Source organism: Gorilla gorilla, chromosome 4, assembly GCF_029281585.2.
Source record: "Gorilla gorilla gorilla isolate KB3781 chromosome 4, NHGRI_mGorGor1-v2.1_pri, whole genome shotgun sequence".
NCBI lineage: Eukaryota > Metazoa > Chordata > Mammalia > Primates > Hominidae > Gorilla > Gorilla gorilla.
Window position 1 is genome coordinate 99,843,549 of NC_073228.2, and position 10,733 is coordinate 99,854,281.

At 38.1% G+C, this 10,733-nt stretch overlaps 1 long non-coding RNA gene across 1 annotated transcript; it reads right to left on the minus strand.

Annotated features, from left to right (window-relative positions):
* Positions 1-3,421: 3,421 nt before the first annotated feature.
* LOC129533591 (uncharacterized) lies at positions 3,422-8,974 on the minus strand. The gene is made up of 4 exons (XR_010133631.1): positions 8,876-8,974; positions 7,480-7,604; positions 4,795-4,921; positions 3,422-3,604 (listed from the first exon to the last, which is right to left on the minus strand). It is a non-coding gene; the product is annotated as an uncharacterized lncRNA (long non-coding RNA).
* Between the last annotated feature and the right edge of the window lie 1,759 nt (positions 8,975-10,733).

The following is a 10,733-nucleotide window of genomic DNA, read 5'->3' on the forward strand; positions in this document are numbered from 1 at the left end:
TATCTCCTGATAGAATCTTCCATGTTGGAAATAGGCAAACTATAATTGAAGCATTTCAAGAAAAGCAAAGTCCAGACCAGGTGGCTCATACCTGTAAATTCCAGAACTTTGGGAGGCCAAGGCAGGAGGATTGCTTGAGCCCAGGATTCTGAGACCAGCCTGGGTAACACAGCGAGACCCCATCTCTTCAAAACATAAAAAAGTAGCCTGGTGTATAGCGTCACACACCTGTAGTCCTAGCTACTCTGGAGGCTGAGGTGGGAGGAACACTAGAGCCCAGGAGGTCAAGGCTGCAGTGACCCATGCTCACACCACTACACTCCAGCCTGGGAAAGAGAGCAAGAACTTGTCTCAAAAAAAAGGCAAATAAATAAGTATTGCATACATTTTAAGTATATATATGTAAGTATATATAAGCTCCATATATTGTTATGATCTTTAGTTAGAAGTCTTAGATTTATCTACTTAGATGGTAACCTCTGCAGAGCATGACTTAAAGTACAGATTTTGTATTTTAATCCCTTCAGCTATGGTCATAGAGTATATTACTTAATTACCTAGCTACTTAAGCAAATTTCCTTGGTCAAACCAACAATGTTGAAACATAAGGAAAAAGAAAACTGGTCATTTTATGTAAATCTACATAACTATAAAAAAGAAAAGTATCATGTTCACTCAACAGTGCTAAAAATAAAAATGCCAAAGGATGCATCCCACCCTTTCTTTTAAACCCAACACTGCCAGCAAGTTGATGATGATACCTCTTCAGGAGGGAGCCCAGACATGACATAATTCACTATGTGTGAATTTATTTAAATTTTCCATGAAACTAAATTTATTTTCAGCCAATATGAACCAATTATCTTAGAGATTTCTCAATTACTTTGTACAAAAATAATTCTTACATGTGAAGGATTGAAGAATATGCCACTTCAAAATATGCCACTTTGACATAAGAATTATTTTGAACTGAAGTCAATTAAAAAGAAACAGACACAAGAACAGCTCTCTGCCCTCCCCTTTCTACCAGGGAGGGCAGGATAATTCTTATTTGTCCAAGACAACTCTAGATTTAGTCCAGAGATGGCACCAGAGGAAGCTACATAACACACCAATCCAACAAAATAATAATATAGTAAAATCACTAATTATTGAAAGCTACTAATCTAAGTATTTAATATATGGAATAGGCATCATTTAAAAAAATTTAAGTGATGTGCTTCCAGATGTTAAAAAATATACAGTACATACAGTATGAAGTGTTTATACCACATCTACTGTATACATGCATGTGACAAAGGCTACTATATTTCAATATGAATTTCTGTATCTCATAGTGCTATTATAAATACTATTTTGTAGGTAAGAGTTTATGGTTATGAATAATAATAAAAGCAAGGCACATATTATCAACTCCTGAATAATGTCCTGCAGCTTTACCATGTCAAGTCAATATTTGTATTTCTAGAGCAGTAGTTCTCAAACTTTTTAGTTTTAAAAACACGTTTGGCCAGGTTCAGTGGCTCACGCCTGTAATCCCAGCACTTTGGGAGGCTGAGGCAGGCAGATTACTTGAGGTCGGGAGTTTGAGACCAGCCTGGCCAACATGGTGAACCCCTATCTCTACTACAAATACAAAAGTTAGCTGGGCATGGTGGCACGCACCTGCATTCCCAGCTACTTGGGAGGTTGAGGCAGTAGAATCGCTTGGACCCAGGAGGTGGAGGTTGCAGTGAGCTGAGATCACGCCACTGCACTCCAGCCTGGGCGATAGAGTGAGACCCTGACTCAAAAACAAACAAACAAACACATTTACACTCTTACATATTGTTGAGAACTCCCTAATAGCTTCTGTTTATGTGAGTTATATCTATTTATAATTATCTTATTAGAAACAAACACTGAGAAATGTATGAAATATTTGTTAAATCATATGATATGCAGCTTCTTAGATAGCCCAATGATCCCTGCCTCCTGGTCTTCATGCCCTGGTGTAATCCACTTCCCTTGAGTGTGGCCTGGACTTATTAATTCCCTTGAATACAGCAGAAATGATGGAATGTTACTTCAGATATTAGGTTACAAAAAGTCTTTGGCTTCTGTCTTGCTCGCTCTTTCTCTCTCTGAATCCCCATCACTCTCTAAGGAAAACCAGCTACCATGTTGAGAGCTGTCCTATGGAAAGATCCATGTGGCAAGGAACCAATGTCTCTGGCCAACAGCAATGAAGACCTGGGTCCTGTCAATAGCCATATAGAGCTTAAAAACAGATCCTCACCCAGTGAAGCCTTAAGATGACTGTCACCCCACTGACACTTAATTATAGCTTTGTGAGAGACCCTGAGCCAGAGATACCCAACTAAGCTGCACCTGGACTCCTGACCCACAGAAACAATAAGATAATAAATATCAACTGTTTTAAGCTGCTAAATCTTGTGGTAATTTTTACATAGTAAAATAAAACTAATACAATTCATTTAAAACTAACAAAATAATAACATTTTCTATGAAAAATAACTATTTTCTAAAATAAAAAATGTAGTTAGCTGAGTGGTACTGTTTGCATTTTTGCAAATCTCTTCAATGTCTAGTACCATAGAAAACATTTGTTTTCTATATCTGCTTCTGAATTTAAGCTGTTGAAGTACATTGTTTTGGGTGAAATACATAAAGAAAATCCTGCTTCACACTGATATGTAATTGTAAAAGAAAGGAGTATTGTAATAGTTTTTCCAGATAACAGTGGGCATTACTCTTTGATCCTACAGCAGCACTCAACAAATGATGCCTCGGCACGGTGGCTCATGCCTCTAATCCCAGCACTTTGGGAGCTCGAGGCAAGAGGACTGCTTGGGGTCAGGAGTTCGAGACCACCCTGAGCAACATAGCAAGATCCAGTCTTTACAACAAATTAAAAGAATTAATCTGGTGTGCAGGTGGCTGAGATGGGAGCAGCACTGAGTCTAGGAGTCCGAAGTTGCAGTGAACTAAGAGCTAGGATTGCACCACTGCACTCCAAGCCAGGGGACAGAGCAAGACCCTGTCTCTGAATGAAACAAAACAAAACAAAACAAAACAAAACAAAATGGTAATTTCTTAAAGATTAGGTGCAACCTAAATACCATATCAATGAACTTTTTATGCTCTGTTACATTAAAATTTATAAATCTATCCTCCACTTTGTCTCATTTACTAATGCATAATTTTATAACATCATGCATTGATTATCTGAATAATATTGGTTCTCTCAATATCTTTGCATAGCAAATTACTCCAACTCAGCAACTTAAAACAATAAACTTTTGTTATCTCACAGTTTCTTTGGGTAAGGAATTTAAGAGTGGCTTAGCTAGGTGGTTCTGGCTTGAAATCATTCAAGAGGTTGCAGTCAAAGTGTTGGCTGGGCTATGGTCTTCTTAGGACTCAACTGAGAGATGGTCCAATTCCAAGCTGACTCGTGTGCCTTTTGGCTGCTTCAGAAGATCTACTCCCAAGTTCACTCCCATGGTTGCTGGGAACCCTCAGTTCCTTACCATGTGGCCTCTCCATAGACTGCTTCAGTATGTCCTCAGCTGGCTTCCCTCTCTCAGGGCCACCTCACAACCTGGTGGATTGTCCCATGGTGAGCAGTTCAAAAGAAACAGGGGTGGCAAGGAGAGACACACAGAGAGAGAGAGACAGAGAGAGAACAAGATAGTCCGCTTAAGATGGGAGCCACAGTCATTTTATAACTAATCTCAGTACGATAGCTCATCACTAGAGACAATCAACTCCACAATCAAGGGGAGGGAAGGTAGCCTCCGCCTCTTGTAGGGCGCTGTATTGAAGAATGTGTAGCCACAGCTACAAAACCACCACAAATTGTCAAGCTCATCATTGTGGATGCAAGTTTTCCCGAGTTCTAATTTTTGCTTTAAAGCTCACATTTATCATTGGCAATAAACACTGTCAATTGTTTTCCTTGAAATGACAGACTCGCTTCTTTTACATTCGAGAAAATACCTGCCAAATACCCAGCTCCCTATAACCATAGTTGGGTGTTTTTGTCAGTCATTCTTTCAAGTGAAAATGACATTCCATGAAATGACATTCCATGAAAATGACATTCCATGAAAAAAAAAAGCAGCTCACAGCTCAATTACACAAGTACATTTCCTTGAGGCAATCATGTGTTTCAGTAAGCAGGAGAAGTGCCTATGCCTACTACTTCATATTTAATTACATGGAATGTTAAAAATGATGTGTACCCTGGGGTCAATATTTAATATATGTACTCAAGCTTCTTAAGTAAAACTGATTTCTTCTTTTTTCTTTTGGTACATAATAGAGTGCTTGGGACTTTCATTTGGGAAAATCACTGTGGGAAGGAATAAATAAGGCATTGCTTCATGGAAAAAGGTGTGCACTGCGATCAGATGGGAATTACATTGAGATTGGCAGAGAGAAGGAAACGTGGGAGAGGAAAATAAGCAGACAGTGGGGCTGGAATGAAATGAGCACGTTATGGTCTAGAGTAAAGAGAGGGAAGGCTAAGTTCACAGCAAGCTGTGTGGACTTGATGCAAGCATCTGTGAAGGGAGCCAGTCTGAAATTCTCACAGCAGGCTCCATCTGAAGGGACAGTGTCAGGCAGACTCCTAGACGCCCAGGGACTAGATTGTTATCTGGCCAGAAATGCAGTAGAAGGTTCCCGGAAGGCTTCCAAGAGACAAATAACCTCAGGTTATTTGCCACTCCTAAGGGCACCAATGTCAGTCATAACCATGCAGTTAAGTAAGAGCTTTTCCTATCTTACCTTTTCTCCTTCCCTCTTGCAGCTTTGAAGAGGCCAAAAGCAGAAACGGATGAGGGAGAAGGAGAGCTGAGGAGAGGAAAAGCAGCTGACCAAAGTTCCCTCACTCTTCCACTGTAGACTTCCAAGCCTGGAGCAAAACTCAGCGGGGAATGGGAAGAAGTTTTAAATGAAATGAGATTAACGTTTGGTTTATTACATCGAACTGGACTCAATTACAAAAATAAAAAGACTACTACTTATTACCTGAGAGCAACAACAAAATTATCTTTATTTATTTATTTATTACAGCAAACTCAACTCAATTACTAAAAAAAAGACTATTCATTTACTACCTGAATGCAACAACATAACTATAAAATCTCCCTGAGATTTGAAAGGGGTGGGAGTGGAGGACTATGAGCTGGAACAAATGGAAGGCGCAGGCTTGAAGGTCAGTGGGAGCTTTCAGCATGCACCCTGCTCAGTTCAACTCATTTAATAAAGTGCTTTCAATGCTGCGATTCATTGAGCTTCTATTTTTGCCAGGTTGAGGTTCTGCTGGGTATATTTTAATGAAGGAACAAAATGTATTTATATTTAGGAGAATGGTGTTTCATGATGATTGTAACCAGGCTAAGCTGAGTTCATATCCTGGCTCTGCTACTTAAACAATGTGGCACATTTGTAAATCTCTTGGGCCCTCGGTTTTCTCATCTATAAAATGGGGATAAATTATGCCTACTTTACAGGGCTATCATAAAGAGTAAATGAGATAATATATGTACAGTAAGTATCACAGTGCCTGGTATACAATGAGCACTCCATAGGCAGCATCAAGAATTATGATCATGCTCTTAGTGTGGTGACCTGGCCAATGGGAAACATTTACCAGGAACTAGTGCACAAAATAGACTGAAGAGGAATCAAGACTAAGAACAGGGAGAAAAATGAGAAACATTTAGCAACATCAACAAAAAATGCTAACACAGTAGCCATAGAAATGAAATAGAAGGGACAAATATAAAGGATATTTGAGAGGAAAATGGACATAAGAGATAACTGCTTAGACATATATGGTAAATAAAAGTGAAGGAAGAGTCCAAGGCAGCTTACATTTTAAAGGCTTGGTTGGATTGGAAAATAGTAGAAATGGGAGAAATACGGAAATTGCCAGAGTGAGCAAATTTGGTGGGTGAGCATAGTGGGAAGAAATACTGGTTTTGTTTTGCTATATTTTGAATTTAGAAGACTCTGAGAGTTTCAAGTACAAATATCTTATAGTTATTTGAAAAGTTATTCATTCATTCATTCTTTCATTCATCTAATATTTCTTGAAAGCCTACTTTGTGTCAGACACCATGCAAAGATCTAGCAAGAGCAATCTAGTAAAGAGTTGGAGTTTGAATGGGACATCTGGGCCAGACAGAAAGATCTGGGGACTTCAACATAGAGCTAGCCCCCGAAACCATGGATATTAATCAGTTTTCTATGAAGAGTGTCAAGAAGAAAAAACTTATGAAAATATTAACAGGGAGTCATGAGGAATGATCAAAGGGGTGAAAGCTAAAGCAGTGTCTCATGTTGTAATTATTTTTATATTAAATTCTAGCCACCTATAGTTTATAATATTTAATCATGTCAATAAAGCAATTTCATAGTAGCTATCTATATTTTTAAATTTTTATTTTACATAGTAGTGGGTGCCCATTTGCCCTTCATGCAGTTTCCCCCAATAACTACATTAAAAAATTTTTTTTTTGTTTGTTTACATGGAGTCTCACTCCATCACCCAGACTGGAGTGCAGTGATGCAATCTCAGCTCATTGCAACCTCCACCTCCCAGGTTCAAGCGATTCTCCTGCCTCAGCCTCCAGAGTAGCTGGGATTACAGGCACGCGCCACCATGGCTGGCTAATTTTTATATTTTTCATAGAGACGGGGTTTCACCACGTCGGTCAGGCTGGTCTCGATCTCCTGACCTCGTGATGTGCCCGCCTCAGCCTCCCAAAGTTCTGGGATTACAGACTTGAGCCACTGCGCCTGGCCAAAAAATTTTTTTTAGAGATGGGATTTTGCCATGTTGGCCAGGCTGGTCTCAAACTCCTGGCCTCAGTGATCTGCCCACCTCGGCCTCCCAAAGTGCTGGGATTACAGGCATGAGGCACTGTGCCCGGCCCCAATAACTACATCTTATATAACTATAGTACAATATCAAAACCAGGAACTTGACATTGCTATAAACCACTGACTTGATTCAGATTTCACCAGTTTTACATGTACTAGTGTGTGGTATGAGTGTAGTTCTAAGCCATGTTATCACATATACGGATTCATATAATTTTCATCTTTATTTCTTAAAATATTTTCCTTTTTATCACTTCAGTTACTTAGATGAGGTGAAGAATCCACACCACAAGAATTTGAAAAAACAAATTTTGTAGTTTACTGATACTCCCTAATGTTCAAACATTATAGCAAAGGCCACAAAGATTTTTAAAATAGTTAATTAACAAGTAACACATATGTATTTTACACTATTTTACAGTATTTTATCTGTAAAATGTGAGTTATGATTTCTGAAGTCCCTTATAACTCTGAAATTCTACAATTCTAGAATTCTAATTCCTAGGTCACTTAACCTCTTGATATAAAGCAGAAAATTGTGGCAACTGCAATAATTCTTTGGAGGCAGGGTCAGTCTCTTACCTTATCAGGACAGTGCCCAGTGGGACACAATTAATCACTGTCTTATTGTAGTAAAAACACTGCTAGCTTGGGAGATTTAACCAGGTTCCCACAGGAACCTGCTTCTCCAAGAGGGCTTGGTAAACCTTTGGTAAGGAGAGAATAAACTAATCAATAGTTTCTCTAACAAAAAATCTACCATTTTTTGTAATAAAAATATTTTTATCATATTGTTTTAATAATATTTTAACTAAAACATCTATACTGGTAGCATACAGTATATTAGTATTGAGCTTCATTCCCACTCACTTAAATCCAAATCTGTAGTATTCTGATCTTGGCTAGACAAAGAGAAAGCATCCTCAGTTTAGGAAGAAAATTATATTAAGCTAGTTGTCAAGAAAATCATTTATATACTAGATCCCCCCAACAGGTCTATAATTTATTTCATGAAAATAGTGAAAGCTTTTGTGCTTAGACAAAATGTTAGAAGATCCCTATAAGTAAGATCAGTGTCAGAACAAATATTTGCGTGTTGAGAAAACACCACTTTGTGAAAGTTGCCATGAGATGTAGACTTTGTACAACAGTTACATTTGAGAGCTTGACAGACTTCATATGTTTTACAGATTGATGGCAATACACAGCAATCATAAAGCTAGATTTCTAATTCAGTAATGTTCTAGAAAAAAACAGTAACAACAATAGTGGATTACATAATTTGATGATATTCTTTTACTGAACAAAAGTTAATGGAGTATATTTAAATCCTTAAAGGATTGTTCAGTAGCCTTTTCCATTTTAAACTGTACTAGTACTTCCATTTCATGATACCAAAATTCTCTCAAGGGGAAATTTAAGAGCACATAGTACTTGCTTTCAGTCAACAGAGTCAGTAGGGGAAGAAAACAAAAAGCCTTCTTACTAAGAGGAGTAAAACATGACACCATAAAGCCCAGGTGTTAAAAAAAAATTATGGCAAAACCAAAACACACACACACACACACACACACACACACACACACACACACACACACAATTTTTCATGTTATCTTCAAATTTTTGGTAGAGAACCACAGCAAATCCTGGGGCTCAAAAAGTAGTTTGTCCTCATATTTAAAAATACGTATCTAATTTGGAAATATCCATCAAGGGATAGAATTCACATAGAGACCATTTGCAGAGCACTTCCAGACACAACTCTGGGAGAGAGGCCTGAGTGTCCCCAGTTTACAGAAGCTCAGAGGCATCAAGTGACTTTACTCTACCACTCAGCTGCCCAGGGGCAGAAATAAAATAAGAACCAATTTGTCTAACTCAAAAATTTGCTGCTCTTAGATATATTCTACATTACCATCTACGAGTCATTCCTGTATCTTTATTTAAATAGTCAGAGGCCAGGCACGGTGGCTCACACCTGTAATCCCAGCACTTTCAGAGGCCAACGCAGGACCACCACTAGAGACCAGAAGTTCCAGACAAGCCTGGGCAACATAGCAAGACCCCATCCCTACCAAAAAAAAAAAGTTTTATAAATCAACTGGGCATGGTGGCACACACCTATAGTCCTAGTTACTTTGGAAGTTTAGGAAGGAGGTTTGCTTGAGCCCATGAGTTTGAAGCTGCAGTGAGCAATGATTGCACCACTACATTGCAGCCTGGGTGATAGAGCAAGACTCTGCTTCAAAAAAACAAAAATAAAAAAGAAATAGAGCAAAAACTCTACTGAGAAACATGCAGTACTTCACTCCTATAATTTGCATTGACTTCATTTATTTCTTTAAAATTTCCTATTAAGTACCATTTGCATTAAATCTGAAGTATTTTTCATTTGACTAAGTCTAACTATATGTTTGAGTATTATCTTCTGTTCTTTTGGTAAAGGAAAGTTTAAGTATAAGCAGGGGAAAACAGTATTTGGAACATATTTAGCAAAGGGCTGAAATCCTCACTTCATATGGAATTCATAAATGAGTACAAAAACATTTGAAATTAGGGAAAATGGCGAAGAACTTATACAGATGATCACAAAGTATTTGTCTGTTTCTTTAACAGATACTTTCTGAATGTCTACCATGCTGTGCTATGTATTAGGGATAGAATGAAAAAGTATTTATTGACTCCATGCTACATTGTTTAAAAAATGGTTTATTTAGGGCCAGGCACAGTGGTTTATGCCTGTAATCCCAGCACTTTTGGAGGCTGAGACAGGTGGATCCCTTGAGGTCATGAGTTCGAGACCAGCCTGGCCAAAATGGTGAAACCTTGTCTCCACTAAAAATACAGAAATTAGCTGGGCCTGGTGCCACATGCCAGTAGTCGCAGCTACTTGGGAGGCTGAGGCAGGAGAATTGCTTTAACCTGGGAGGTGGAGGCTGCAGTGGGCCGAGATTGCACCACTGCACTCCAGCCTGGGCAACCAGAGTGAGAGCCCATCTCAAAAAAAAGTAAAAAAAAAAAAAAATTCATTTTTAAAAAATATCTGGAAGGATATATAGCATATATTCATAAAAATATCTGGAAATGTGCATATCAAGTGATTATCAATGGGTGGTTGGATTTATTTATTTGAAACAAAATAGTAAACATGTATTTCTTTTGTAATAAAAGTTTCATAAAAATTAAAAACCTATAGGCATTAAATCACTCAATTATTTCACATATTGTTCAGAGTTTTTGGTAATAAAAATATATTTCTTTTTTCTTATACTTGGAAGATAGACTCCAATAGAAATGGACTTTTTCATTTTATACCACTATCATCCCCTTCCTGTATTCTACATTCAAGACCCAACAGACACACAAACACTGACAAACGTGCATGCAGATACACAAATAGAAGACTGTCTCCCTCACAGTGCATATACACACATACACACACACACACACACACACACACACACACACACACACACGCAGAGTCTCACTTTGATGTAAGTGAAAAGAGTCTGGCAGAGATCTGATGGTTTTGACCTTGGAAATAGTTTTCATTATTCTCTACATTTCTCTAGATTTTTCTTTCATTTACAACCCCTGAATGCAATATTTTTCATGTTTGTGTATTATAAAATGTATAAATTCTTTCATTGGAAAAATAGCTCTCTGTCTGACCCCTCTGTTTGTTTTTGTGCCTAAATAACCTATTCTATTAGCTCTGGGTATTAGTCAGTCTAAGGACACGTGGCAGACACATGACTGTAGCAGCTGCTAGTCTAAGGAGATGGCAAATCTTTCTGTGGAATCAAAACAGATTAACATGAAATAGTTGATAGGAG